The sequence below is a fragment of the Podarcis gaigeae genome (genome assembly GCF_964106915.1).
Source record: "Podarcis gaigeae genome assembly, chromosome: 10".
NCBI classification, from domain to species: Eukaryota; Metazoa; Chordata; class Lepidosauria; order Squamata; family Lacertidae; genus Podarcis; species Podarcis gaigeae.
In genome coordinates this window covers 56,951,153-56,977,059 of record NC_139686.1, presented here as the reverse complement: position 1 = coordinate 56,977,059, position 25,907 = coordinate 56,951,153, and the positions used below count along the sequence as shown (strand labels likewise).

The 25,907-nt window shown below is 44.7% G+C and overlaps 1 protein-coding gene across 1 annotated transcript in view; it reads left to right on the top strand.

Moving 5' to 3' along the window:
* Window positions 1-25,907, top strand: part of SLC13A1 (solute carrier family 13 member 1) — an 87,105-nt gene that overhangs the window by 324 nt on the left and 60,874 nt on the right. The window lies entirely within an intron of this gene.

Below are 25,907 nucleotides of genomic sequence, written 5' to 3'. Positions count from 1 at the left end.
CAGTAATCTGAATCCCAATGGCTTTCCTATCTACGGTCTTTTATGAGCTAGGAAAGGTAGTTTGCTTTGCATTTTATAGTCTCTTTATCTAAAATATCGATTTTCTGCAAAATAGTTATAAGCAGCTGAGAAAAAGCCAAGAAAGTTGTCCAACTTCGAAGTGTTTCTGTTCAACATTGCAATCTGAACCCTGCTTACACAGAAATCATGGGGCTTACTCCCAGGTAAGGGGAATTAGGATTGCAACTAAAACTCAAGATCTCTAAGGGAAGCATCTTTTAAGATCAGCTTGAGCACAAAGCGGGTACATGTGCTTGGAAAAGAACAAAAGAACCCTGTTTTCCTTAATGAATGGTGCTTAACCTTGCAGAGTTGCTTCTGAAACAGGCTGAAGGATTCATAAAGATTTATCATGAGCAGGGTGAAGGTGAAGCACTGCCTCATATCTTAAAAGCTTCTCCAAACTGGAAATGGCTGCATTCCAGAATGCATACCCTTCAACGGTCCCGGAAAAAGCGGGACATCCTGTTTCCCCCCGCAAGAGCATGGCGGCCATTTTGAGCTGAGAACTTGCCCCAGAAAAAGCACTTTTGGGGGGCCACAAACTTGTGTGGCACCCCAAAAACAGGCATTTCAGGGGCCCTGGAAAAAGCACATCTTTGGGGCTCTATGATTTTGTGTGTGTCATGTGACTTCTGCAGACAGGAAGATGCATGTCCCAGTTTTGGAACTCAACATGTTGGAGGGTATGAGATTGTCCATTTCTAATTGAGAAAGAGTGAGCAGAAACTGTCGACAGAGGTTATAAATCTTTGTCCACTACCTCTAAAATGGGTAGAGCCCTTTTCAAACTCAGAGATCAGAGTGTTAAGCATTTTATGTGAGAGTTCCTTTCCTGACCCCACCCTGTTCCGTCTCACCATGCCATTTTTGTGATGCGTTTAGTGGCATTTTAAGGTTACCTCAGGGTCGGAGCCGTGTGCAACTGCGGGTCATTCAGACGCACATTAACAAGTCATTGTCTATATTGCAATGGAGGAAGCCACACAGCAGTGGTGGGAAACTAAAGGCCTGGACCCTCAGGCCATGCCCTCACCAGGCCATACTCCTTCCCTCAGGTCACAACATTCCTCACCCCTGATCTGTACCTTCCTTTAATGCTTTCTTCCTTGAATGTTAAAATGTGTCCATGAACTATTGTAACGCCTATTCCTTTCCTGGATGAAAGTGGAGGGGTGTTTGTAGCTGTAGAAATCTCCGGCATGCAGCCTGCCATACAAAAGTAAGAGCCATATCCATTGCTACACCCACTTTTGTCTGTGGTCAAACCCCCCACCCCACAATTGCCTCAGCCCCCGGCTACAATGGGCCTGCGATCCCCTGAGAGTTCAGTTTAGTCTGTGGCTGAAAAAAGTCTCCCACCCAGAGCAATCTAAAGATAATTCCAAAGATGTATGTCTTTTTATGCACATAGATCCATAATTGAACTAAGGGCTAAAGGAGAGCATGATAATTTCTATCTAATGTTAGGTAAAGGTAAAAGGTAAAGGACCCCTGGATGGTTAAGTTCAAACAAAGGCAACTATGGGGGTTGTGGTGCTCATCTGGCTTTCAGGCCGAGGGAGCCAGCGTTTGTCCACAGACAGCTTTCCGGGTCATGTGGCCAGCATGACTAAACCACTTCTGGAGCAACAGAACAGAAACCAGAGCACATGAAAATGCCGTTTACCTTCCCGCCGCAGTGGTACCTATTTATCTACTTGCACTGATGTGCTTTCAGACTGCTAGGTTGGCAGGAGCTGGGACACAGCAACGGGAGCTCACCCCATCATGCAGATTTGAATCGCTGACCTTCCAGTCCCCAAGCCCAAGAGGCTCAGTGGTTTAGACCACAGTGCCACCCACGTGTCTATGTTAACCCTACTCAGAATAGATGGATGGATGTACAGAAACTTTATTTGCAGTAGCCAATTGCCATAGCACAAAGATAAAATATAGTGGGGATAGACATAAATAGTTAGCTACTCAGAGTAGACCCAATGATATTAATTGGCTTGATTACCTTAGGCCCATGAATTTCAACAAACTCACTCTGATTAATGAAGAAGTTCTCTCTGCCACCTTTGGGAAATGTCCACATAAATATTACTCTGGAATTAGCTTCCGTGGAACGACTGGGCTGGCAAGCTGCAGGGTGGATTACATTTTCAAGTACCGCATCAGTGTAATCATTATGAGGCACACACACTTACATGGCAATTTCACTGCAATCTGCCAGAAACCCTCCAGCTCAAGGCAAGAACAACCTTTCCTTATCACCCATATTCCTTAACAACATGTTTGCTAAAAAAACCAAACCAGGAAATGGATGCTGAAAGGCAATTAAAATTTGGCTGAGCATATGCCTACATTGGATCTGACAGTTCAAAGCTGAGGATTCAGGAAAAAGTTCCGAAAGAGAAAACCACAAGGCCTGAAATCATTTTGATATAGATGTGTCTTTGGCAAACCCAGTGCTGTTTTTCTAGGAAAAGAGGTGCCAGAACTTGCCATGAATGCCTCCCTTGTTCTCTTATAACGGAGAGCCAATCTGAGAGGCGCCGGAACTAAATTCTGGTGAGTTCCAATGGCAAAAAATACCTGGGAAAGCCCATGACTAAGATGAAGGGGAGATGGGACTAAGCAAGCCTTAAGTCAGAGATTACTGTGAGAATGGTGAACGGTGGCTATTGAGGAACAAATGCACCTGATAACAGCTCTCTTTTTTTGGTACAATTAGTGGTTAGGTTAGGGAACTTGTGGCCTTCCAGCTATGTCGGGTTCCTGTTCCTATCATTTCATTAAAAAAAAAAACAATAGATACATTTCTATACTGTTCCTTTTTATTTTAAGAAAAAAGAGGTTTACAACCTATATCAATACATCAAATCAAACAATCTGAATTTTGTTAAAAAATACAGAAGAAAATCAGATATACAGCATAAATTCAAAGTGACATAATTAACAGGAAACTAAAATGTTATCTTAAAGATTTCAAAATAAGATGTAACAAAGGAGGTCAAGCATAGAATACACATTTAACACAACTAGCTTTTTTAATGTTTGATGTTTTACTGTGCTTTTTTATATGCTGTAAGCTGCCCAGAATGGATGGGGAAACCCAGCCAGATGGGCAGGGTATAAATACTACTACTACTACTAATAGGGGGACGCAGGTGGCGCTGTGGGTTAAAGCCTCAGCACCTAGGACTTGCCGATCGAAAGGTCGGCGGTTCGAATCCCTGCGGCGGGGTGCGCTCCCGCTGCTCGGTCCCAGCGCCTGCCAACCTAGCAGTTCGAAAGCACCTCCGGGTGCAAGTAGATAAATAGGGACCGCTTACCAGCGGGAAGGTAAACGGCGTTTCCGTGTGCGGCTCTGGCTCGCCAGAGCAGCGATGTCACGCTGGCCACGTGACCCGGAAGTGTCTCCGGACAGCGCTGGCCCCTGGCCTCTTGAGTGAGATGGGCGCACAACCCCAGAGTCTGTCAAGACTGGCCCATACGGGCAGGGGTACCTTTACCTTTACCTTACTACTAATAGACTTACATTTGTTGTCTGTTGGCATCCATCTGTCCTGGGAGACAATGGGAGAGTGCACATTTTGGGGTGAAGAAAATTTTTATGAAAAGTTGCAGTGCCATTTGTGGCTGTAGAGACCGGGGTCAAGTACAGAATACACTTTAAATGCACATAGTTCACCCAAAAAACTTAACAAATATTTCAGAATGAAACATTACTAAAGGAAGTCAGCTATAAAATACACATTTTAAACAGCATAATTAACAGGAGAATAACAGATTATATTAAACACAGAACATATCTGCTGCTGCTGCTGCTGCCGCCGCCAGTGGTGGTTCGTGGTGGGCAGTGACTGCGGAAGTTCGGGCTCAAGGACCTGGGTTTACACTAAGAGACCTGGTACCTGGCGGTGTAGCAGAGGGAATTCAGGGTGATGCTAAGAGTTGCACGTGGCATGTCACTATTTGCTTGCTTGCTTGCTGCCCATCTGACTAGGTTGCTCCAGACACCCTGGGCGGTTTTCAACAAATCAAAACACCCAACACAGTAAAACATCAACCATTAAAGGCTTCCTTATACAGAGCTGCCTTCATATATCTTCTAAAAGTTGTATGGTTCTTTGACATCTTATGGGAGGGCGTTCCACAGGGCAGGCACGACTACCAAGAAGTCTCTCTGCCTGGTTCCCCTTAACTTCACTTCTCGCAGTGAGGGAACTGCCAGAAGGCCCTCAGAGGAGGACCTCAGTGTCCGGGCTGAGCGATGGGGGTGGAGATGCTCCTTTGGGCATACAGGGATACCTTTCACAGGTACATCTCCGTTCAGCCCGGACACTGAGATCCAGCGCCGAGGGCCTTCTGGCGGTTCCCTCATTGCGAGAAGTGAGGTTACAGGGAACCAGACAGAGGGCCTTCTGGGTAGTGGCGCCCACCCTGTGGAACACCCTCCCTTCAGATGTGAAGGAAATAAGCAGCTATCCTATCTTTAAAAGACATCTGAAGGCAGCCCTGTTCATGGAAGTTTTTAATATTTAATGCTGTACTGTTTTTAACACTTGATTGGGAGCCACCCAGAGTGGCTGGGGAAACTCAGCCAGATGGGTGGGATATAAATAAATTAATAATAATAATAATAATAATAATAATAATAATAATAATAATTTCAACAACTCTGTACATTTCCCCTCCCTTCACAACCATAGGTCATACCACTAGCATGTCCACTGCTCCACTCGCCTGTTCCCCTGCCCCCCTGCCCATCCCTGCCATGCAGCCCCCAAACAGTTGCACAGAAGGGCTGAAAAAGGTTCTGCAGCTCTGATATGACTATAACCATGCAGCGTATCCAAAAGCCGCCGCTAGAAATACAGGAGCAAAATAATTCAACGGGGAAAAGCCAGCAGCCAGCTCAATAAAAGATGAAAGCGTGGCTTTAGCAGCAATACTCATGTAACCCTCCAAGCTAAATAATAAGCAAGGCTACCGCTTTCCGACATCAATGACCCATCGTGTCACAAACCCTTCCTTTCTTTTAAATCTATTTTTCATTGAGGAGTAAGCGTTCTCTTCTCCAGCATTAGAGGTTTAGAGTGAACAGCTCCTAGTTCCCCTTTTACTGTAGTTACACAGTTAATAAGTTGGAGGGCAGCTTTAAAGCTTAGCATGCCTTGGCAGTTAAATGCTTTGGCCATGAAAGTGATATTGAATTTGTACGATTCTAGTAGGACTGAGACTTCTGAGTTCTTCAGTACAGAAGCTGACAAAGGAAAGGAGTGGAAACCAACTGGGGAGAAGGTAGAAGTGGTGTCCCTTTTTTGGGAAATGCATCCTTTTCAAATACTTCATAGGAAAAGCTTTGAATTGAAATACAGCAGGGCTTCCCAAACTTGGGTCTCCAGCTGTTTTGAGACTACAGTTCCCATCATCGCTGACCACTGGTTCTACTAGCTAGGGATGATGGGAGTTGTAGTCCAACAACAGCAGGAGACCCAAGTTTGGGAAGCCCTGAAATACAATGTTTGTTAAAATACAGTGGACTGGATTTAATAGTGTCAATAACATAATGAATGGCTCTTTAGTTATACAGTGGTACCCCTGGATGTGAACGGGATTCGTTCCAGAGCCCCTTTCGCATCCTGAAGCAAATGCAACCCGCGTCTGTGCATTCGCCACTTTCGCACATGCGCGTGACATCATTTTGAGCGTCTGCGCGAGCGGTGAAACCTGGAAGTAACGTGCTCCGTTACTTCTGGGTCGTGCGGAGCGCAACCCGAAAATACTCATCCCGAAGCTACTTCAACCCAAGGTATGACTGTAGATGAAATCCTTTAGTGGAAAACCCTCTTCGTGTTATGAAATACAGCAATCCCTCCTCTTACACACATTTGACTTGCAGGATTTCAACCATACGTGGTTGAAGGTGGGCTCACTGGCAGAGGAAGAGGGGGGTGGGGGGAGCACCCCAACCCCGGCAGTGCTATCCCAGTGGGGTTCCATTGCGGCTGTCCCCACACCCACGCTGGTGCCACGCCCCCGCAGGCAGCGCGCCCCACCTCAGAACACGTGCCCCGGCTCCTGTGGGTGACATGCCCTGCCCCTGGGACACACACCAGCCCTGCCCCCGCCTGCTTTCCGCCCCCGGTGCTGGAGCATGAATCTCCGCCACTGGGTGGGCTGGTTGAAATTGTACAAGTCAACTTGCAAGTGAGTTGGGGAGCTTGAAAGCTCTTTGCACTGGGCCCGCTTGAGGGTACCTGCTACAAATGGAGTTTTTAAGTCCTCTGCCTTGCTTGCCGGCTCCGGAAGGCTCTTGTGAGATCTCATGGGACAATTTGACTTCATCAGAGATCTCACACCTTCTAGAGCTTGTGCACCAAGCAGATCTAGCCTCATCATAGCAAGGCTTTTTGTGCCAGGTCACCCAAGCAGCCCCAGAATCCAAAAAGCTTTTTCAAGCTCCTGGCCTTGCTTGCTGGGCGAGTGTCATGGACTGGTTAGATGCAGAGGATTGGTGGGAGGAAACAGCTGGTGAACCCCCAAATGAAGAAGGCACAGAGCCCAGGGATTGTTGGTGGGGGACTGCTAAGTGGTCAGAGGGAGAAGAGGCAGAAGGATGGGAAGAGGAAGTGCCAGAAGCTGAAAAGGTAACATGGTTTAGCTAGCTGGGAGTGTTTGCGTATTGAGTCCCACAGTGCCACCCCCCAAAATAATTCACACTTCACACTTCAATTTTTTGTTTAAGGTTTTTGGCATAATTTTGGCCACAACTTTATTCAAATACAAAAAATGTGAGTGGTTGCTTAGGCATTGGTTATGACTATCTGTCCTTGCCCCCCAAGGACAGAGCTGGCCCCTTCCGGACACCACCGGAAGCCAGCGTGGGAAACAAGTATTGGGTGAGAAATGAAGCTGGGACACAGACCCTCAACTCTCACCCTCATGTTCTGGTGGGGCTTGCACAGCCCAAGTCCGGCTCCACGGACAAGGACGAAAAGAATGGCAAGCCCCTGGATTCCTTTAAAGGAATTCCCTTTCCGCATCATTTGGAGGGATAGGCACTTACCCCTCCAAGCACCAATTTAACCAATGCCTAACCGCCAACCTTACAAGTTGTGACGATTTGCTACGCAGTAGGCAAAAACCAAATGGCAAAATTCCTACCAGGCCCCCGCTCCAAGGCGAACGACCCCATGACAGGCATAGCAAGGTCAAGTGAGCAAAACCACCCTATTAAAGGGAGGGAGGGCGGGTGATCCGGTGCAAAACGGCCAAGAGGACGTCCCATCCATCGTCTCGCCCCTATATTTAAAGCCTCTGACCCCTCCTCTGAATTGGCAACAATCAAAATTCCCCAGCAACCCAATTAACCTCTTAAAGGCTGGGTTCCACCAAATTTGCCTAGTCATGACAGGGTGGCCTGTTCCCCCAACCGCAACACGTGCTCTCAGTTAGGCAGAACACACTTTGTGGAAGAGAGAAGTCCAGAATCAGAATCAGAGGCAGAGGCAGAAGCTGAAGCAGAAGGTAGGTTGGAGGGAAGTAAAGAGGCAGAGTTGAGTCAGGCTGGTGAAGAGTCATGTGTGTCTCCTCATCTTGCTGCAACAAGCTCCCTTCCCCCCTGACTCCCAGAATCAGGAGAGGCATGAAATGGGAGGCACAAAGACAAGCACATGGGTGTGGGGTGGGTGGGTGTACATGTTGAAAATATTATTTAAATTAAAGCAAATATTAAAAATGGCATTTCGGAAAATCACTATTTACTGGGAGGAAGACAACAAAGAGACAGGACGACAAAGATGCTTCTTGTCTAACTTGGGGTACCATTTGGTCTGGGGATGGTGCTGATTATTGGGCTACAGCTGCACATCTGTGCTAGTGACCTTGCTTATATCCCTGTTAGACCTTTGGTTCCAATAGCTCAGGAGTCTCCAAGCTGGTGCATTCCAGATAGTTTGGACTACAGGCCCTATTAGCCCTGCTTGGCAAAACCTGCAGTAGCTGGTGTAAATAAATAAAGAGTTTTGTTAACCCTCCACAGCAACAGAATAAATTGGGGTCAAATACAATGCCACCTTTTGTATAGCCACATTTTTGTGGCTACCTCCAACTCTTGGAACGAAAGCTGAGGTAATTCGAACCTTGTTGATGGAAGTGAGAGTGCTGCCAAGATACACATTCAATCTTCTATGCTTCCTTATTAGATTACGGAAAGAAGTTGCAAATAATTACTTTGCTTCCTAGAAGGGAAGAAAGAGGAGAGAAATTATGGTGATACAGTGGTACTTCTGGTTAATAACTTAATTCATTCCGGAAGTCCATTCTTAACCTGAAAGTGTTCTTAACCTGAGGTACCACTTTAGCTAATGGGGCCTCCTGTTGCCGCCATGCCGCCGCCGCATGATTTCTGTTCTCATCCTGAGGTAAAGGTCTTAACCTGAGGTATTACTTCTGGGTTAGTGGAGTCTGTAACCTGAAGCGTTTGTAACCCGAAGCATTTGTAACCCGAGGTACCACTGTACTTGAAATATCAAGAGGTTGCAAAACCTCTTGCTTCTCTTTTCATGAAGTTCAGGCCATCTGTCAGTGTCCAAGTAAGCTATAAATGTGGTTTGATGAGATGTCTGGTGCAGTCCACAGATGATTCAGACAGATGAACCAGAAAAGCAATTTGGTTCTTAGCGATGTGAAGCTGAGGCTTCATATAGACGGAAGAATTGGAAGATAACATTGAACTGGCATCGCGAGCAACCAGAATCAGAAAGCAGGGAAGGAAATCACCCGCCAGTGTAAATCTGTGATGGGAGAAATTGCACCAGTCAAAGTTACACCACCATTAAAGGTGAAGGTGCCTTGCTTTGAATTCAACAAATCTGTTTAAAGAATGTGCCAGAAAATCCAATGTATTAAAGGAAGCATGAAAAGAGTCAAAGGAGTTTTTGAACCGTGTTCCGAGTTCTGGGAAAATGCAAAGTAATCTGAATACTGCACAGGGAGAGTTGCATTATCTTACCATATACTGGTTTGCCATTCTGGTGCGATCAAATGTACCAATGCGGCTCAATGGTAGAGCATATTCCTTGCACACAAAGATTCCTCAGTTTGACTCCTGGCATATCCAGGTATGGCTGAGGTAGACCCTCCATTGAAACCCTGGAGAACTGTTGCCAGTCTGGATGTAAATAATACTGAACCAACAGTTTGACTCCATGTCTCCAGGTCATGAGTTCAAGCCCGATGTTGGGCAAAATAAAAATTCCTGCACTGCAGAGGGTTGGACTAAATGACCCTCACGATCCATTCCAACTCTGCAATTCTAGAATTCTAAGATTCTAAGGCTGCGTCCTACGTTCTTAGAGCTGCTTCATTTCACAATTCAAGAAGACAGGAAATATTTTCATATATGTGACAACAGCAGCACGGATGCTATTAGTCCAGAGATGGAAAGAAGACAAAGTGTCTACCAGAGAGGAATGGCAAATTAAGCTGTTAGACTACACTGAAATGGCAAAACTGACCGGAAAGCTCAGGGACCAAGAATTCAAAAAATTCAAGAAAGAATGGGGGAAATTAAATTATTACTGTAAGCAGATGAAAACATTAGCAGGATTTTAATCTCGCTTGAAATGTTACAAATACTATGGACAATATAGATAGATATAAAATATAGACTATGACATAATATGCAGTTGAAAACGTTGACATTAGAACCCATGGAGGGGATGGGGGGGGGGGAAGTCTCGAGAAATATATTTATATGGATATGTATTTGGTTTTGTTATAAATTTATATCTGAAAAATCAAATAAAAATGATTTTTAAAAAACAAGACAGGAAATAGACAGTGCAGGCTACCCAGGCTGTTGAAGAGATTGGGTGCCAAAGACAGCCTTGTTTCTTTTCCCCGTTGTGGAAAAGATGCCTTCTTCTGAAGATAGTTGTTGTTGTTTAGTTGTGTCCGACTCTTCATGACCCCATGAAGGTTAGCTCAACCATAGATACATTCCTGAAGAGGTAGCACCATGTACTTCTAGATGGCTTAGAAACTTTTGGTCTGAAATCAAAGCGTCAGAAACAGTATGGGAACATAATGAGACATAGTTAAAATAATGGGTAGAAACAGTTTATTCACTGAGCTTTGTAGTACAAATTAATCCATCTAAGATAAGGTGGGAATGCGCAAGAATTCAGATGCTTGCTCAAAGTGAAGGAGCCTTTGAAGGCTTCAAAGACATTCCAAAGGTGGAGACTTTGACCACAATCTGAGTTGCCTACCTCTGCCACCACCTTCCGCTTTCAGGACCCAAACTTATCCTGAGGGATTGGGAGGAAGCACGAGAAGTAGCAGAAAAGGAGGCCAATCTGTGAATTTGGGATCATCTAAGGAAGCTTAATGGCGGGAGACTCAAGACAGATTCAAAGGCTTCTTCATAAAATAATACATAATTAAACTATAGCATATGTTACCTCAAGGTATAGCAATGGCCGCCATCTTGGACAACTTTAAATGATTAGTCAAATTCATGGAGGATAAGGCTTTCAATGGCTGCACAGCGTGTCTCTGAATATAACTTGCTAGGGTATATGATTGGGAGAATGCTGTCGAGCTCTTGGTCTTGCTTGTGGGTTTTGGATAGGCCTCCATTTGGCCACTGGGGGAAGGGAACAAAACGCTTTCCTAGATGGATCTTAGGTCTGATCTAGCAGGTTTCCTCTTATGAAATCACTTTCAGATGTTTTACAGGAAGCAATTCATAAATGGAACCTAAATAAATAATAAAAATATTCTCGTATCTTTTTCTCACTGGGCCTTTTCTTGCCTGGAAGAAGAGGTAAGGCATAATCTCAGGCCTCAATGGAGCACCTTTGTCTACCAGGGATTGAGATTAGGACTACTGCTTGCTCCATCCATCATTTATGACAGCAAGAAAGCCCTGGAGGAAAGGATGCACATAAATTTTCTGCCAGGAATTTTACAACTGGTTGTCCTAGTCCAAGTCTCTGGTTGAGCCCTGAGACTGTACACTACTTCATCTTCCCCTCTGTGCTCCTAAGTAAGGTTCTGTAAAGAACCGGTTGAATGGTGAAGAACAGTGGGAGACGCCAGCCCAAGACACCCCCCCCCCCGGGATGACACAGGCAAAGAATATTAGACCCAGGACAGTGGTGGTGGGACACTGAGGAAGGGACAAGCTGGGAGGTGATAGAAGCAGGAAGTTTCAGAAGAAGAAAGCCATTCCAGGACAGGGTTGGGTGCTGAGGGTCACAGTGTGAGCACAGAATCTGACAAAGAGGAGTCAAATGCTGCTTCAGTTGCTCAGCAGCTGCACACCTCCTCTTCAGCTAACTCTCCTCCTTCACTGACACTCAGATCACATTGCTGAGCCAAACAGGCCCTGAGTGGGATCCTTTCCCCTCACCAGAGTTTTTGGCTGCTTGTGAGGAGTCCCGAGGGAGAGGACTAGAGAGGGAAGAAAGGAAGGACCAGATGCCAGTCCCAGCAACATCTTCAAGTAGGGCAGATTAGCCTAGATGAACTCTGCTGCGTTTTTACTTTTGTGAATAAAAGCTGATTGCACTTCACGTCTTGAGTCCTCTTCCTGACCTGTGGATGAAGCTTCATTCTTGACAGCCCCTTGACAGGTTCTGGGCATTGGGACAGAGGATGCAACAGCAGTTTGTGAGCATGACGGCATTGCCTTGCTGTTGCTCACAAGTATTTGAGCAGGGGCGACTAACATATGTGAGGATGCTCCCGCCTGAATATTCGTAACCCCCATAAGATAAGTATGCCTGTTCCCACACCACTGTAATGGTCCCTACAGTCCCACAACAATGTCTCAGGGGCACCTCTGCCCCACTGCCCTCCATGATCCTTACTTCTAAGTAATGCATTTAGAATCAAACGTCTTTCATATATCCTTTGGCTATGAGGCCGCTGGTTCTTTGCCACACATGGCAAAACACTTGCTATTGACTTTAGCAAACACCTGCTCCTCTCCCTTATGCAAGATCAGGTGGCAGAACAGCAGTCCACTGAAAGCTGAAGCATAAACAGTTATGTTAATATTTCTGGCTCCTTCACCCTCCCTTTCCTCTTTTTGATGATCTAAGAGCTTAGAGTGGCCTAAGAGCTTAAGAGTCTGTTGCTCCAAAGTCACCAGGGGACACAGAGCAGGCGGGAGAGCTGCCTAAGTACCCTTTATACTCCCTTCACACAGGGATAAAGCTGCTTGGTTGCTTGGGAAATAAAGGTCAAAAAGTTTAAGTTGTGTTATTTCAGACATTTCCATGGCAACAGGCTTGAACAAACGGGGCCTGAATGCAAAACTGAGGCATTATTTTAAACACAATATTAATGGTCCATGCCCCCATTTGCAGTGTAATGACGTCCTTCTTTCAAGAATGTGCTCATTGTTGCAGCATTTGGGTTCCAGAGCTGGGCTTCAGTCTTAAATCCTGCAGCCCATGGGTCCAGCGACAGTCCCAGATTTACAGAAGCCATTCCGGTTTCCTGGAATGTCCCACTTTTCCTTAGGACACGCCTATTTTCATTGAAGAAATGGTGGAGGGTATGGAATAGGTCAGCAATTAGTTGCCTTTTTCTGGGCTGCACTACTTCAGAATTTAGGTGGGGTCTGCATGATTGAGTATTTTTCTTTATAGTTTAAGAAAATTATTCACAGAAGCATACCAGAAGCATATATCACAGAAGCATAGCTATCAACCATCCCTTATTTGGCGGGAAAGTCCCTTACCACAGTGGCTGTGTCCCACTGCTGTCCCTTATTGATGATGTCCCTTAAATTTCCTGGGTTTCAAAGGAAGCAGCTCCTCTCCCTCCCTCCCTGCTGGCCAGGGAGGAGGGAGGCTCCAACTGTGTTGCTTGGCTGTGTTGCTCACCCAATAAGGAGTCTAAGAACGACTGGGGGTGGAGCTTGCATGCCTTGTTGTTGTTGTTGTTGTTGTTGTTGTTGTTGTTGTTTAGTCGTTTAGTCGCATCCTACTCTTCGTGACCCCATGGACCAGAGAACGCCAGGCACCTCTGCCCTCCACTGCCTCCTGCAGTTTGGTCAAACTCATGCTGATAACCTTGAAAACACTATCCAACCATCTCGTCCTCTGTCGCCCCCTTCTCCTTCTGCCCTCCATCTTTCCCAACATCAGGGTCTTCTCCAGGGAGTCTTCTCTTCTTATGAGGTGGCCAAAGTACTGGAGCCTCAGCTTCACAATCTGTCCTTCCAGTGAGCACTCAGGGCTGATTTCCTTCAGAATGGATAGGTTTGATCTTCTTGCAGTCCATGGGACTCTCAAGAGTCTCCTCCAGCACCATAATTCAAAATCGCATGCCTTATGTCGATCAAATCAGCTGCGTTGCCTGGGGACTCGCTTTTGCTCAGCCCTTCCCAGTGGAGAGGTGATGGTGGTTTTCCTTGCTGCATCCCCTTTGCCGGGTTGCTGCGCTGTGGGAACCACCGCTTGAGGCTTCGTTTGGCTGCTGGCTGGGCTTTCTGCCTTTGGCTCAGAGGGGTTCAGAAGTTGAACATACCTGTGCTGGGAAAATCAGCTGCTATTTTGGCTGCTGATCCCTTATTTTCAAATCTGTAAGTTGACAGCTATGCCCAGAACACTTGATAAAAGCGAAAGGCTTCCAATCTAACTCTCCCCTCCATGCTGTTTTTTTAAATATGCGGGGATTGTTTTTTGCCCTTGGGTGAGCTTTCTATCATGAGAACCTTCAACTGCAGTCAAAGGTGGTGTGTTCCAGATAGAGCTTCACTATAACGTCTGCTGTTTCTGAGATCTAAATCCAACGGACAGTTGGTCCTTCTCTAGCCCATACGGGGAAGTTCACACATTTTTGTTTTCTGCGTGGGCAACATACAGAGCATCTATCATGCTACTCACATCTTACGTAGGAATGAAATGGTACAACCATCTTGGGTTTTGTTTTTAGTAGAAAAATCATTGTTTTCTGTTCTTGTAGGGAGGTTCAAAAGGTCAGCCAAGGAAGACTTAAGGGGTGGTGTAAAAGCATGCCTATTATGGGGAACTTAGACTTAGAAAAACTCTTATTGCCCTTCTGGTAGGCTGAGAGGTTAGCTTGTGTGTGTGTGTGTGTGTGTGTGTGTGTGTGTAAAAAAAGTGTATATAAGTGAAGCTAGCAAACAGAGACGGTTTCCTGGGAATTCAAGAAAGCATTTTAAAATCCCAAGAAGAAGCCAGGACAGAGAGCATTACAGAGACATCAGACGCCAGGGATAAAAGAAGTTGAGCCAGAAGCTGCACTGCTATTAGACTAGGATGAGCTGAAATTGTGTTATTGGCTTAAGCAGGAAAGTGCCTAGATAGAAAAAAGGATTTTTCTATGCTACTTTCATATCCAAATTGCTTATTAGAGTTAACTGTATGGAAAGTACCTTCTAATCTTATGTTTCTTTCTTTCTGTTCCTTTTCTCTTGCTTTCTCTTTCTTCTCTTTCCTTTCCTTGTCTTTTCTTCCTTCTGACTTTGTTCCGTCTTAGAGGCAGAGGGCCTTCTCGGTAGTGGCGCCTGCCCCGTGGAACGCCCTCCCAGCAGATATCAAGGCAATAAGCAACTATTTTACTTTTAAAAGACTACTGAAGGCAGCCCTGTTTAGGGAAGTTTTTAATGTTTGGTGCAGTATTGGTTTTAATATTCGGTTGGAAGCCACCCAGAGTGGCTGGGGAACCCCAGCCAGATGGGCGGGGGAATAAATAATAAATTATTCTTATTATTAAAGTAGCTTTTTTTTCTCAGTATATTATAAAAAAGATCCTTTGTAATGGGAATGTGTTTTTGTACATCTTTGAATCAGTATCGATAAATACATTTTTTTAAAAAAAAGAAAGAAAGAAAGAAAAGGAAGTGCCTTCCAATCAAAGAAGAGGAATTGCAGATTTCTGCGAGAGGGAATTGACCGGCAAAGTCATTGTCCCGAGATATTGTGATAAGCCATTATCTTTAAAAAGAACGATTGCCAAACTGCGTGGATGGTACGGTCTTTGCTGGCTTCTGGTTACAGCAGCCAGGAAGTGCCACCTCTATATGATACCTTATTACCTGGTATCGGCAGTAGATATCTCCATCATAAAACCTGTATGTCAACTTCCCATTTTGACATTTTGCTGACCACTGTCAGTCAATGTAATTAAGTTGAGCTACCAGGAGCATTGATCTAACCCAATATGGCAGCTGACATGTCCCCCAGCTATAATCCAGCTCTGAAACAAAAAAAAAGTTTTGGCTCAGACTCTACCCAACAGCAGATCCAATTAAACTAAGGGCTGAAAAATGTTCCATCAAGTTTATACCTTTTCTGAATTTTGCTGTGATTAAGGGAACATTGTTCTGTTTCCTGTTTATTCATCCTTCTTTATTACCTTTCCCCTCATGAACTCCTGATTACTCAACACCTAAAGCCTCTAATATGCTTGTGTTGTTTATTCCCTTTAATTTGTTAAATGGTTCACTGCTTTTCAGGCAATGGATGTGAAAACTCAGTCAAAGCCACCCAAGGATTGATGTCTCTTTCCCAGCAGAGACTGGATGGCTGGCCAGATCACAGAATTTTAGGGACCCCAATGATCATCTAGTCCAACCCCCTGCAATGCAGGAATATGCAGCTACCCCGTACAGGGATCGAACCTGCAACCTTCATTATCAGTGTCACGTTCTAACCAACTGAGCTATCCAGGCTGACATGCATCAGCTAGCTTTCTATCAGGTTTCATATTGTCGCTCTTCCACATTAATGGAACTAGGTGCTAATAAATCCATACCAAAGGCTGCCACCGAAAATGACACAAACAGCCTTCATGTGTTTTTCACATTTTGTGTCCTTTCCCCCTTCGTTCAGCAGCAGTAGTACTGAAAAAACCATTTCAACATTCCCTGTGATTTTATTATTTCCCAATTGCCCTCTGCGCATCAAGATGGGCAGTATCAAAACATCCCTCGTAGCTCATGTTTTGTTTTGTTTTCCTAGCTTAAGGCATTCCTCATACGATACGGTTCAGTGTACTATATCAGATAATGAATGAAACAGGGAGTGAAAGAGCGTTTTATCTAGTAAGATCGCAAACATTGTTCAAGTGCGTGGAACATTTCTCTTGACCCATGAGAAAAAGGAGGCTGTGCAAACTGTCGTTGATTTAGCTCTAGCAGCCACAAATCTATTTTTTTCTCCTTTTGTCTGTTTAGTACTGAAATGTGCTTGGATAGTGGCTGTTGAGTGAAATATGTAGACAATTTCCTTATATATCATCAGGCTAATTTTTCAAGAATTGTTTTTTAGCTGTACTTTTAGATTGGCCATCTGCGTGGATTCATATATTATTTTTGTCATGCCTTGGAGACAGGCCACACCAAAAACCTGATTCCAACACAGGTGGAAAGAGAGCCAAGCCTGATCAGCAGCATCTCCTGAAGAGATTGAGGGGAGTAGCAAACTTAGATGGTTGGATTTTATAGGGCAAGGTTTGCCAGTACCTCCAACAGCACCCACGAAAGAAAAGATCCCCTCAAAACTTCACGAGAGCCTGCTTTCTCTTCCTGCTCGGTTTCTCTTTGACCAGACTCAGCCTCTCCTACATTGAATTATGACCCTCAAAACATGGCAGATGATGCCCCCCCCCATGATGGGGCAGCAGTTAAGGCGGGAGGAATGCCCACACTATTTTGTGGTCCTGTCTCTTTCCCTGCTCTTTCCGATGTGGCAGCCATTTTGTTTTACACAACACACACTGCATGGCAGCCATTTTGTGACTGGCACCCACAGGGGTGCCAACTTGAATAAAAATGGGGGGCAGGTAAATGTCGCCCTGCATAATGTGGCATGCACACAACATTTGAATGGCAATGGCCATCAACTGGGCGGGGGGAGCTGTTATGTATTGAAGTGCTCACCCTGGCCACCAGGGGTATTGTGTATATAGTTTTCAGTCATGTTCACGTCAGTTAATTTAGGCGGGAAACCCTGGGGTGTTGTTGTTACAATGTTGACAGCCGGCTGCCTATAAAAGCAGGCTGGCTGAGCTGTTCAGTTCAGTTCCAGCTTACTTATAAAGAACTACTTGGAGAAATCTCTGTGTCGTCTGCTTTGTCAACCCACTACTTGATAGGAGCCCTCTCAAATATTTTATTGGGGTGGACAGACAAAGGGTCCTCAGCCCCTAAGAGTTGGTTCCTATGGGTGCCCATGGTGATTTTCAAAATTCCAGCTGTGCCAACTGGTCCCAAATGGTTGGCGACCCCTGTAGGGGTCAGGTTGGTCTTGATTAGTCCATGGGGTGATCTGCCAGCATGCAGGCTGAGATATTATTGGCCGTATTCTGCTTTGGCATCACCTTTGCACTGCAGCACTTAAGCAGCATTTATGCTGTGAAACAGAGCAGCTATTTCACAACCCTCCCCTCACCCCCAGTAAGTCTATTGCATTTTCATTGCTGGGAAGATGTGGTTTGACTGTTGGAGCAGGCATTGTCAGGGGAGGCCGTCTGGTGTGTTGGGTGTTAAAAAGTAATTTTACCACTGCCAGAGACGGCTCTTTGGCCGTAAAGCTTGTTTAAAGTTCATCTAAGTGTGGCAAACATTCCTCTCTGCACTTTCATGGGTTTTGGAGAAGAAGGGGACCTGCAGTAATAAAATAGAAAACAAGATGTAAAGTCTAGCTTCTGCAGCATAGCATTTTGTGAACAAACAAGTCCTGGATGCGTTAACATCTCTCGCAGATTTTTTTGTCCCTGTTGCCAAGTGTTTGTTTTCTTCAAAATTCAAATCACACTTTAGGCAGGGACACTTTTGCCATGTGGAAGCTTAAAACTTTTACATCTCCATTTGATGAACATCTGTTGCGAAGATTGCAGGCGAGGACTCGGGAATGAGAAATGCAGAACGATTTGGGCCGTTTGTAAAAGTCGAAAACCACCTGGATTTATTGTTTGGCCTCTGCATTGCTACACCTGGGAAACATCTAGTGTAGGAACGTGTGGCATTCTGGAAATGGGTGACAAGCTGATCAGTGCTATATCTCACTTTAAGACCTTGCAGAACAAAACAGCCTAATTGTGATGGCCATCTGAAAAACAAACAGTCAGCTCTTGTGCCTTTTTGCTACCCTCTGATGAGGTCCAGCTCGCCTACCAACCTCTCTCTGCTAAACGAATATTACAGGAAAGCAGATCAGGGCAAGCCTGTCTGGAGAATTCCTCAAGACCAGCACTCACTACATAAGTTGATAATCTGAAATTTTGTACACTCTAAGTGTCCTGATTTTCCAGGGACAGTCCCAGAATTACGCAAGCCATCCCAGCTTCTGATTGGATCCCTGAATGTCCTTATTTCCCCTGCCAGTGCCACTCCTGCCACAATTAGAGAAGACGATGAGCTTATTCTGAACGGTGGTGGTGAGGGAGCATCCTGTTGCCTCTGCATGGTTGCTGCTGCCGCCTCCCCACAACCTTGGGCAGTTCATGGCAGCCTCTGGAGAACAGGCAAGAAGAGTTTGGATTTGATATCCAGCTTTATCACTACCCTAAGGAGTCTCAAAGCGGCTACCAATCTCCTTTCCCTTCCTCCCCCACAACAAACACTCTGTGAGGTGAGTGGGGCTGTGAGACTTCAGAGAAGTGTGACTAGCCCAAAGTCACCCACCAGCTGCATGTGGAGGAGCGGGGAAGCGAACCTGGTTCACCAGATTACGAGTCCACCGCTCTTAACCACTACACCACACAGGCAAGGAGGAGACAAGGCTGCTGCCACAACCCCATGTGATGCACCAGCTCTGAGGGGCAGGCAGAGGGCAGGGTCACTCTGGCCAGGGACAAAGGGGGAGCAGAGTGGAGCATGAGGAATCTTGATAATTTATTTTTTAAATGTTTGGTGAGTCCATGTCTAATCTTGCCCCTTTCTAAAATATATTCATTGGTGTGTATTTTTCTTCTTATAATTTGACCAAACCGGTCCTTAAAGACCTACATTGGCTCCCAGTACATTTCCAAGCACAATTCAAAGTTTTGGTGCTGACCTTTAGAGCCCTAAATGGCCTCAGCCCAGTATACCTGAAGGAGCATCTCCACCCCCATCATTCAGCCCAGACACTGAGGTCCAGCTCCGAGGGCCTTCTAGGGGTTCCCTCCCTGTGAGATGTGAGGATCTGAGGGAATGTGAGGAAACCAGGCAGAGGGCCTTCTCAGTGGTGGCTCCTGCCCTGTGGAACGCTCTCCCATCAGATGTCAAGGAAACAAAACTCTCTGTCTTTTAGAAGACATCTGAAGGCAGCTTTTAATGTTTGAAGTCTTATTCTGTGTTTAGTGTTCTTTTGGGAGCTGCCCAGATCATAGCTGTCAACTTTTCCCTTTTCTTGTGAGGAATCCTATTCGGAATAAGGGAATATCCCTTAAAAAACGGGAAATGTTGACAGCTATGCCCAGAGTGGCTAGGGAAATCCAGCCAGATGGGCAGGGTATACATAATAAAAAAAAATATTATTAAAATACAATTGGGATTATGAGGTTTTCTCAGAAGAGTGGAGGGTTCTGTGTCCCTGACAGGAAATGTTCTGCAGGAGGTGGGGGGGGGGACAGTAAATGCAGGGTCGAGGAGGGTCAGTTGGGGAGGGCAGAAATGTCCCTATTTTCAACTCTGGAATGTTGGAGGGTGTGAAATTTGTTGATAACAGAGCATGCAAATATATTCACAAATAGTTCCAAAGGTTAGTCTTGCTAAGCAAAGCTCCCTCTCAGATGTGCACGTATCTTTTGACATTGATCTTTTCAGAGAGATGTTGGCAAGATACGCTTGCTCTCACTTCCTGGATCTGTGAAATCTTGCCATTCCTACTACAGTTGCAGTCCTTAATGTAAAACCCATTTGGGGGGGGGGAAATATATATATTAAGGTTGCTGGCGATTCCCAGCAATGAATCATGCTGAGAGTTCCTTGAGGTGCAGTTATCTTTATTGTTATGGAATAGAGGAGGACACACGTGGATTATTTTGGCCACTAAGGCCCCTTTTAATGGCAATATATATCTGCCAGGGCCATTAACACATCACATTGTAGTCTCTCTAGCTTTATTAGAATTAACGAAGTGATCCTATAGAGGGGTGAAGATTGCTTGGTGGAGAAGCTGCCAGTTCATAAGGCCTGCCAGCTCACACCAGCCAAGGTTTTTAAAGCATTGATTGAAGCCAAGCACATGAACGTGAAAATATAGTTTCTCCCAGTTTCTCATTTTGTTCTAGCCTTACATTAAGTTCCTCACATTTCTGCATCAGTCTTTTTTTTTTAAAGCATTTTTATTGTATTTTCAGTTTACAGAAAAGAAAAAAAGAAAAAAGAATAGTAATCCATCTTTCAAAATACATTTTTAAGTTGTTAACTGAACTTCTCCACACCTCCCTCACCCTGCGTTCTTTACAATAAAACATATCAGCAAATTATTACCTTGTTTCGCGTCTTATTTATATCTTTCAAAATATTTTACTTCTAAATTTAAAGTACCTTTTGTCCAGTATTTATACCTTAAAATAAAAAAATATAATAACTTTAAATTTCATACTTACCTGGCAGGGGAGATACCATGATCACATTTCTGCATCAGTCTTGGGGAAGGGAAATTTACATTCTCATGGAAATCTGCCAGATTTTAGTGCACATTTTCCCCAATATACAAGGCTAGTTGTTGTTTTTTAAATACATTTTTATTAAATTTTCACTTTAAACAACAAACAATAAATTTCCATATTCATCTACGCAGCTCATTTTCCACAGGTCTGCTGAACAATGACTTCCCTCCCTCCCGGCCACAGGCTTTCTTTTTCAATCTACATCTCACAGTTTCCTCTCCTTTCCACAAATCCATGTCGTAAGATTTATTTCAGTCCTGCTAATGTCTTCAAACTTCTACAGTTATCACTTATTAGTCAATAAATTTACTCCAATCTCTTTGGAATTTTGATTCTTCCTGGTTTCAGATCTTACAGGTCAGTTTTGCCAGTTCCACATAATCCATCATCTTCGTATGCCACTCCAACGTTGGTAACTCCTGTAATTTCCACTTTTGGGCTAATAAATTTCTTGCCGCAGTCGTTGCATACATAAATAGGCTTTGATCTGCCTTTTGCAATTTGCAGTGGGGGTGGGCCAATATACACGTTAGTTAATTCAATTTTGCCTGGTGTACACATTGTTGCAAGTAATTTCCCTAGCACAATGCGTTTTAGGTGTTGTTTTTCATGACTATATGCATTTGATTGGGTTGAAGAACTGCAAACACCAAATTCAGAAGAGTGCAAATTTCAAAGAATAGCTGTACTTCATCTTGCACATTACTTCTGAAAGTGAGAACAGGCAGGTTTGCGTTAAAATCTGAATGGAACCATATATCTCCCCCATCCATAGCATAGGTGCATCTAATGAAGTTTGATGGCCATCTGCCATAGATGGGTTAGCTGAGATTCCTGCATTACAGCGGGTTGGACTAGATGACTCTTGTGTCCCTTCCAACTCTACGATTTTATGATTCAATAATAATAATAATAATAATAATAATAATAATAATAATTTGACTTTTATTTGTTGCCCATCCTCCCTGGCCAAAACCAGGCTCAGGGTGGCTAACCTGAAGCACCACTTTAGCTAATGGGGCCTCCTGCTGCTGCCATGCCGCCGGAGCACGATTTCTGTTCTCATCCTGAAGCAAAGTTCTTAACCTGAGGTAATATTTCTGGGTTAGCAGAGTCTGTAACCTGAAGCGTATGCAACCTGAAGCATATGTAACCTGAAGCGTATGTAACCCGAGGTACCACTGTACATTAAAAACACAAAATCAAACAATTGGTTAAAATACAGTTCTAAATCACATTTAAAATCAGAATAAAATTAAGTGGGAGTCCTCAAATCACAATCATAGGGGTAAGGAAATGTTCACCAGGAAATGAATAACTTACCCTCAGAGTCCATGCTCAGCTCATTCTTTCCCATGGCCTGATTTGATTGGGAAACTAGGAAAGCAAGGCACAAACTGGCATAAGTCCCTGCAGCAACTTTGTCCTCACATCTCCCCAAACAGAACCAGACTGGATAACTTCAGCCATACCATCAAGGCTCATTCAGTTCCACATCTGTCAGTGTGATACTCCATCATCTGTCAGAAATACCCCTCTACTCTGTCTATGTTGATCAACAGGACAGGCTTTATGCAAGATCCTAATATGAATGCACACAGGCCAGACATTTTTAAAAAAGATAATATTCAGAAAACTGTGACATGGCATTTTGCTGCCAGCCTTGACATCACCATCATTCAACAACCGCATCTGAAAGGAGAGCTCCAGCATGAAGCCACAGAATTGGCATTCATTAGCACTTTAGATATGAGGGAACTGGGGTTCAGAAGAGACTTTGGCCACATTCTCAACAAACACTTAAAGTGCTATGAAACCACTTTAAACAGTTATGGTTCTCCACCCCAATAATTCTGCGAGTTCTGGTTTGCTTGTACATCTCACTAATTTTATACATTTCATTAATTTTACAATCATTTTGACATTTCAAAACTTGACTTCCTCCTCTTTCTGAGGTTCCTTAAATTTATATTTAATATCTTTTGCATATCCAAATTAACCTATTTTGCTCATTTATTCATCTTTTTAAAATATATACTCTTATGAAACTGCAGGCTATTACAATAATCCTGCCAATGTTTTTATCTGTTTACAGTTTATCTGTAAATATTCAAAAAACATTTCCATTCTTTTATAAAAAGTTTGCTATCTTGATTTCTTATTCTTCTGGTAAGTTTTGCCATTTCTTCATATTGCATCAGTTTTTGTATCCATTCTTCCTTTGCTGGGACTTCTGCTTCTTTCCATTTTGGGGCAAGTAACATTCTTGCCGCTGTAGTAGCATACATGAATAAGTTTCGATACAATTTAGGTAGTTCTGTCCCTATAATTCCCAAAAGAAATTGAGAATTACAGAGCTACGATTTCCATTTTAACAGTCAATACCTCTGCCTGAGGAACAAGGGGGAATTGTCACCCTGTGAGTGGAATAGTGGGGCCTCCAAACGACTCTCAGCACCTTTAACAAACTACAGCTCCCAGAATTCTTTGGGGGAAGCCATGATTGCTTAAAGTGTTATCATAGTGTCTTAAATGTAAGGTGTGAATGTGACCTAGGAGTTAATCTGGCTTTGAGGGGTGGAAAGCATTGTCCCACTTTAAGCATTTCAGTATTGATTTTGCTAGGACTATTTTGTCAGAAATAGCTCAGAATGTGTCACACTGAGTGCATTCTCCCTGCATGTATAAACATAATATGTAAAGGTAAAGGTAAAGGAGCCCTGACTGTTAAGTCCAGTCACAGACGACTGTGGGGTTGTGGCGCTCATCTTGCTTTACAGGCTGAGGGAGCCGGCATTTTATCCGCAGACAGTTTTTTCAGGTCATGTGGCCAGCAGGGCTAAGCCGCTTCTGGCGCAACGGAACACCGAAACCAGAGCAGCGCATGGAAACGCCATTTACCTTACTGCCACAGAGGTACCTATTTATCTACTTGCACTGGCGTGCTTTCGAACTGCTAGGTTGCCAGGAGCTGGGACAGAGCAATGGGAACTCACTCCATCACGGGGATTTGAACCACTGACCTTCTGATCGGCAAGCCCAAGAGGCGCAGTGGTTTAGACCACAGCACCACCCATGTCCGGCTAGGCTACAACCTTTTTCCTCTAGTCTTACATATGGAGGGGATTTGTTATCATCTAGAAGCACCCAGATGTGAGAACACATACCCAGTCTGAAGTGGTGCAGTTCATGTAGAGGTTAACTTTCCTCAGTGAAAATCAGAGCAGCATTTCTGAAAGGCTCAGACAGCAAACATGAGGATATTTCCATGTATTTTGCTCCATGCATCACTACAGTTTTCAAAGATATAAAAAGGGACGATTATTTTTTAAATAAAACCACTGCAGCAATATTGAGACGGCTTGGTGGAAAAGTTTTTTTGTGGTTTCAGATATATGAGGCCACAGAATTACTGTTCACCTCACCAGATGGATGACCTGCTCAAATTATGTTGGGGTGAGGAACATAAAAGGCTTTCCAGCCTTATGACAGCTCATATCTGACCTCCTAAGGCTTTTGCCCCAGACAGCAGAGCTGCCATGTGGTAACTTATCTATGGCCAGCTGTTCTGGGAGAAAGAGATGGCTGGGAGACTTCTATTATTATTATTTCCATAGCCCTAGATGATTTTCGGGGGATTTGAGAGAGATGCCACATATGCCAGGAATTATTGCCTCAGAATCCCCAAAAGCCAAGTCAAAGATTTAAGATTCCTTTCCAACGCGTTCATCAGATCTGTTTGGGCCTCTTCCCCTCCATGCAAATATTTTTGCATGTGGGATGATTTACTGTTCAAACCAGCTGAGGCTAACTAGCTGCAGTTGCCATCTGGCCAACTTTAACCCAGCCTGAAATGGACTGTGTGTGCTTGTTTTAAATCTTCTGGCTGCATCTTTTAAAAACAGAGGCAGAAGAGACAACCTATCTGTAGCTCATAACCACCGCTTATGATGCATGTGAGCAGGGCTGGATTTAGGTTTGATGAGGCCCTAAGCTACTGAAGGTAATGGGGCCCTTTCTATGTCCTTACAAGCTGTCCTTGTAAACAATCAATTGTCACTGTTTTTTGTGTTGAATGTATGCTATATGGTAATTTATGTACCTAATAGGTATCTAAAGCCATTCACACATAACAAAATATGTACCGTATTTTTCGTCCCATAGGACACTCCGTCCCATAGGACGCACCTAGTTTTTTTGGGGGGAAATAAAGGAAAATTTCCCCCTTTATTTCCCCCCAAAAAACCAGGTCGGGGAAACCAAACCAGGTTGGGGAACAGCGGTATGGCGGTGCTCCGCCTCCCCGCTGTCCCCCGAGCTTGTGGGGCTGGCTCTGGGGAGAAGCGCACTTCTCCCCAGCGCCAGCCTCCAAACCAGGTCGAGGAACAGCGGGATGGCGGCGCTGCGCCTCCCCACTGTACCCCGAGCTTGTGGGGCTGGCTGATGTCTGCCCGGCGCGCAGGGCTCTCTGCTTCAGGGCGCCCCGCGCACCGGGCGTCAGGCTGCTATCCGCAGCCTAGGGAGCCCTGCAGGAACTCCCGAAGGCTCCCCAGGCTTGCTGATAGCTTCCTGAAGCCTGGAGAGTTAGAGGGGTCAGTGTGCAACGACCCCTCTCACTCTCCATGCTTCAGTGAAAGCCTGTATTCACCCCATAGAACGCACACAGATTTCCCCTTCATTTTTGGAGGGGAAAAGTGCGTCCTATAGGGCGAAAAATACGGTATTTTATCAAAGTGCATCCAGGTTTTTTTCTTTACATTTTTTTGGGGCCCCCAAGAGAGTGGGGCCCTAAGCTATAGCTTGTTTAGTTTATATGTAAATCTGGTGCCTCATGTGAGTTGAAAAGGAAAACTAGCAGATCAGCTTCTTTCCAAACCTTTCACAATAAATCAGTGGGATAGATTCACATACCTCAGGTGTGGTTCTCCAGGTGGTGCCAAACTACAACTCCCATCATCCTTGGCAGTTGGCTGTGCCTGCTGAGGCTGATGGGAATTGCTGTTCAGCAAAACCTTGAAAGCCAAAGGTTTCCCGCAACTGATATACCTGCTTAGGGGCAAGTTCAGTCTTGTTGGTGGCATCTGTCTGGTGTGCGCCTCCAGGAATGAAGTCAAACCACTGTGGTAGCAACAACAAAGTGACCTCTCCAGAGCGCAAGCCTGGGCAATTTGTATGGAGGTCTTGGACTGTCCAGACAGCACGAT